We start from the raw sequence: 6265 nt of genomic DNA on the forward strand, positions 1-6265 counted from the left end.
ATCTAGGAACTGAAAATGAATATTTGGAACTCTAAATGATTTTAAATAAAAAACCTGATCAGCTATGATTATTGGGCTGTGGCTGCAGCTGTTTCCAGTTCTGCCTATAGTAGAGCGAGGCCAAAGAGAGAAAGATGGAGTTGTCAAGCTCACATCTCAAAACCATATCTTAACGCAAGTTTTGAATATTTGGATATTATATGGATAAATTAGCAAGTTTAGAGTATCAAAAACTGCATTTTATGGTACTAAAATACATTTTAAGATCACTGGGACCTGAACTCATGACACGTTTAATTAAGGACCACCAATGAAATTACTTTAGAAATTAATTAGATCGATGTAAATCCATGGCTTGTATAATAAACACGCTATATATTATTTGGAAACCATTGTCGTTGTCACTAAAGCTAAAAATGATTCAGCCCATCAACCGCCATATATTCATCACTATATGATATGCCATTATTCCAAGATGCAGTTTCAATAGAAGAATTTTTTCTATCTTCATAGATCAATGTTTGTTAACGAAATTTTATCCAAATATATTCATGTAGGATCTTTTTTTTGAAGGATTTGTTGTAGGATATATAATGGTCAAATAGGAACTCAATTTTGATACCCAGTTTGTAAACTAAGCGTTTTTTAGTTTATAAAAAATATCACATGTGATGATATAAGCAATTTTGGTTGGACTTGCATGCATGGCTACAGACAAATGAAGGAAAACTTCAACGTTTCTTCATTTGTGAACTTTGAATATACATATATAATATATTAATGTTGCTAAAGTAATATGAGCATTACATATTTTTTCCGGGAAGACTATCTTCAAACTTTATATCATAGCATCAGAGATCGCCTGTAGAAGAAGAAAATAAATTCTTATCATTTCAGAAATAGTAATGGTTATATTAGCAATAAGACACATATACTTACATTTCATAATGACTTATACTTACATTATTAACATAGAATTTTCTCATATGATGAATGACTACATGGTTCACATGGTACATAGGATCACAACATCACGCACCGACACCGCCCCGGCACACCTCACGTCGTCGTCGTCGTCAGCACGCCGGCCCGCCTCACGTCGTCGTCGTCAGCACACCGGCCACCACGCCGACACGTATATATATGTCATTTGTATTTATATGCATGTATATATATGTCGCGGAGCACCGCCGCCCTCGTTCGTCCATGCGTTTCTATGTATACGGCGGAGCACCGCCGCCCTCATTCACCCATGTGTACAGACATATATACGGCGGAGTGGAGCACCGCCACTCTTGTCACACCGCCCTTTCTCGTGGCCTAGTTGATCAACATTCGTATTATCGTTATCGTTAATGCTAAACAATCACACCAGGGCGAACCGCGCTGTTGATGTCACCGACGTGGTTTGCCCTAGTCACCGACGCAATTTGCCCTCGGCCGTTTATGTATAGCCCTAATTCGCCCTAGTACCGACGTAGTTCGTCCTAGTGTGGCGAATTGCATCCGTGACCGAGGGGCAATATTTAATAATGCATATTGTTCATAGATTTTACGCATGTAAGCAAAGATTTGACGTACTATATATTGGTTTTGTTTTTTGAAGCTAGATGGCCGACCCGAGAAACATGGATGAGGAGGAGTTGATGATGAATTTGATCAACACTGGCACTCAAGTTGCCGGCGATGATGGTGCTAAAAATAACGTGCAAGAGGATGCATATGACGGGAGTCAGTACTTAGCTCTTGAACAAAATGAGCAACAACATATTGGCCAAGTATATATTTTTTTATTATTAGCTATATATATTATCATATGTCTTATGTGTGCTCATGACATTAAAAATAATGTTTATGTTTTGTAGCCCTCTGGATCGACATCAACAACTACAACGAAGAGTAAAAATGGCCGAGGTCCCAAAAAGCCATTGGAGGGCCGCTTCATCATCTCGGAGTTCAATGTGGATACAGCAGAACCGGGGGGGCCGAATAAAATGAAATTTGTGCACCACTGTGGTTACCTTGTACGGGACCGGCTCCCGATTAGTACCCGTGAATGGAAGAAGAAGACCAATGCTCCTCATGTCAGTTTTGTCTCCGATCGTGACAAGGCGTTAATTTAGAATGATGTCTTGGTACATTTCACGCTCCAAACAGATGGTTATGATGATATAATAGATGGTGATGAATTGAAGGAGCGAGTTAGGGATTGGGCAATGAAGAAGATGGCCACCCAGTTTAGACTTGGAAGAAACACCTATACACGACGTATGTTAAGAAGAACATAGCACCAGATTTTACTGTCCCAGGCCCGATCTCAAAGTAGAGGCCCTATTGGGATGAGTTTGTACAGTACAAGACTTCAGAAGAGGGTGTGAGTCGGGTGATAAAGAACCAACGTAATGCCCAACAGAAGACATACCACCATACCTTAGGATCAGGTGGCTACCTGACTGCCATTAAGAAGTGGAACAAAATGTAAGCAGACCTTCTTGCCAAGGGTATCAGACTAGAATCACTCGAGTGGGGAGAACGTGCAAAGAATTGGTTTTTCGCTCATGGGGGAACACTAGACCAGGAGACAGGGAAGTGCGTTTATGGCGCAAGACTGCAAGAAGCAGCAGAAAGATTGTTTTATGCTTAGAGAGCTACTGCTAGTGGTGCGTTCAGGCCCAACAGAGAGAAGGATGAGCTGACATACGCCATCGGGACTATTGAACATGGTGGACGAACTAGAGGCAAAGGAAGTGTCTCGTGGGAGCATGGATTCCCTCAGGATAGACCTTCCTACAGAAGTCGCCAGAGAAAGAAGGAAGAAGAGGCACAGCGGCTCCAGAGGTTGGAGGAAGCGGTGTGTGAAGCACAGGAGCGGGAAAAAAACCTTGAAGCGAGAATGCAGGAGGAAATCATAAGGCAAGTGCAAATAGCAGTGAGTGCAAGCAAGCAGGCATCAGAGCCAGGAATCAACATTAGCCAATCTGTTCAGTTGAAAAGCAGCTGCGCTTCCACGGAGATACCAAATCAAGGGGACACAGGACTGCGCTTCCCTATGGATGACGTCACTGAACCTTGTACAACGTGTGAGCTACACATTCCGAAGGAGAATTCCACAATCAAGGTGGCTATCGGTCTTGTTAATCCTATCGACCGAACCAAGACACCAAGGATTCATAGGAATATAATCCAAGAAGGATATGCTACCATCTCGGTAGATAAAGCTGAAAAAGGTTTTAGTGATTTGCCTCTTGACATTCCTGGAGGTGATGGCGAGAAGACTCTAGGAGAAGCGGAGAAGACATTCATTCTATGGCGCAAGCGCTACATCATCATTCTAGGGATGTCGGCTCCACCTCCTCCTGAACTACCTCACCATAGGTACGTGTAGATGAAAACACTACATCATTAATTTGTATTGGCTTAAATAATTAACAATCTGCTCATAATAATATGTCATTCCTTTTTTGTAGCAGATCCTCCCCCAACCTAAATCCAATTGTTCAATCGCCAGATCATCATAGTGCTCTGTACGATGACGTTGTGTTGGAAGACGAGGCTGCATCCACACCATCATCTCCAAGGAGGTCTCCAACGCCGCAGTCGCCACCTCCAAGGCGGTCTCCAACGCCGCTGCCAACACCTCCAAGGAGGTCTCCAACGCCTCCCCCGCCCCCGCCTACCAAGAAGCCTAGCAAGAGGCCAGCCCCTCAAACAAAGAACCAGTCCCCGCCAGCAAAGAAAGCCACTGTGAAACCAAGGGCTATTCCCAAAATAATATCTGAAGAGAAGGAAGAAGGAACTGATGCATATAAAAAAGACATGTCTAGATTCTATGACAAACTTAAAATGAATCAAGAAGCAAGGAGAAACCCGGAGAAACCGTACTTCTTCGTAGCTCCAGATATTCTAAGAAAAAAGGTGACTTTTACCAGCAACAACAGCGGGAATCTCGTAAGCCGTCCAAATCAACGTTATCAGACTATGACCGCACTCTCACCAAGTCAATTGAGGCGGCACAGAAAAAGAAGCGGGCAGGGAAAGGAGTTGCCCAACTCGGACAACAAGCGCACCAATCAATCCCCCCGCTAGTTGTTGGTAATGAATATGGTTCGAATTTAGGATTAATGCATCAGGCAAACATACCTCCGGATGTCGATTTGGATCACCTTGGTGAATTTCTTGATGAGACTGGTCTCGACCTTTACCAGATGTTTGGTGATGGAAACATTGAGAGTGCGGCGGAGGTTGATATTTGGAAGAAAAAATTTGTACTAGGCCAGAGTCTATACAACCCTCAAGCCTTATCTGATCTGGGGACGCAAATGTACCTGCTAAACAAGTGGTACATGTAGGCGTCTACCAGTGGAGACTTCTGCGTTGGTGTCAGAATTAGAGACGAACATGGGTTCCGTGGCGATGATGTTATGTATGTTGACTTTGCAGAATTTCATCAACTATGCCACCTGACCTCTCTGGACAAAGTTATCATTAGCTGCTATTGCCTATAAGTAATAATTCTTTCGATCTATTATTAAACTCATCATATGTGTGTATATGCATATAAATTATCCTAACAAGTACTATATATATGCAGATTTACAATGACAGAGCTCAGAAAGGAAGGCTACAATGAAATTGGTTTTGTTGATCCCCATATAGTATTCAAAGACCCAATTACTCCAAAGACTAATTGGAAGTCTGAGTCAGAGAGTAACCTCATGAACTTCTTAGTGAACCAACGTCACAAGAAGGATATACTCTTTCCCTATAACTTCAAGTGAGTGTTAATCATGTCGATCATATCCTTAATGGCTTATATGTTGATTCTAGTTAATTAATGAGTGTTATGCGTTATATCCTATAAACACATGCAGCAATCACTGGATATTGATGGACATCAATCTGGTGAAAAGTCACTTGATAATCTATGACTCGATGAGAAAACCACAACAAGACTACCAAGATATGATAGATATTATCCAGAGGTAATTTCGGGATCTCTAGCAACTATATATACACACAAACATGATGATTAACTATATCTGATGACGTGGCAAATTTTTTATTGGGCAGTGTTTGGAAAAACCTTTATTGAGAAGCAACACATGGAAAAATACAAAGCGCCACTGAATGTAATCCCTTTGAAAGTAAGTCCCCTGAATCGCATCATCTTTATTAATTAAACATATAGCTTTCACCGGATCACCAGATTGGATGACAAATCTTTTTCTCGTAAAGTGGTGTCTGAGGTAGGAACAGGGGAATAACTACTGTGGTTACTATGTTTGCAAGTTTATCAAGGTGCTCTCCCAAAGAACTCCTACAGAGAGACTCAAAGTACGTTAAAAATACACTATATATTCATTTAATTATTATTATTGATTGTGTTACTATGTCTTTATATATATATATATGTACATATATTAATTTATTTTCCTTTAATTCAAACCTGTAGACTCGATGGTTGGAGGAAAAGGTCATACGGCAAGACCAAATCAAAGCAATTCAAGAGTCTATAGCCGGATTTTTTAATGAGCAGGTCATCGATTCCAAGGGCGAGTTCTACTACGACCCAACACTGCCATTGAAGCCAAGTTAGAGGATGAGAGGAAACTTGTTATGTCACAACAACTGTAATGTAATCTTTTGTAATATATGCACATGAAATAATATAATGTAAAATACACATATGCATGCATGCATGTAAATATATATATGATGCATGCATGCATATATATATATATATATATATATATATATATATATATATATATATATATATATATATATTTCTATGCTTGAATTGTGTGATTTAATACGTTCATTGTGCTTGAACCGAAACATACTATATGCGCGTATAAATATATAATTAGCAGCGTACAATACGACTTCGAAATCCTATTTTGAAAAGAAAACAAAAAAATGAAAAGAAAAGAAAAGAAAAAAGAAAAAAACCTTTAGTCCCGGTTCGTATTACCAACCGGGACTAAAGGTGCCGACCATCGTGGCATGTCAGGAGGCACCTTTAGTCCCGGTTGGTGTTACCCACCGGGACTAAAGGTCCTCCTTTAGTCCCGGTTCCTGACCCGGGACTAAAGGACCCCCCTTTAGTCCCGGATGCTTGCTCCCGGGTGGGGAACCGGGACTAGAGGGGGTTCCCCATTGGGAGTAAAGATCGGTTCTCTACCAGTGCACTCGACCATCCAGATTAAATTTCGTCAAAAGAAAAAGTTCAATTTTAGGCAAACAAATAAGATGTATTCACCAA

This window comes from Miscanthus floridulus, chromosome 8 (assembly GCF_019320115.1).
Source record: "Miscanthus floridulus cultivar M001 chromosome 8, ASM1932011v1, whole genome shotgun sequence".
Lineage (NCBI taxonomy): Eukaryota > Viridiplantae > Streptophyta > Magnoliopsida > Poales > Poaceae > Miscanthus > Miscanthus floridulus.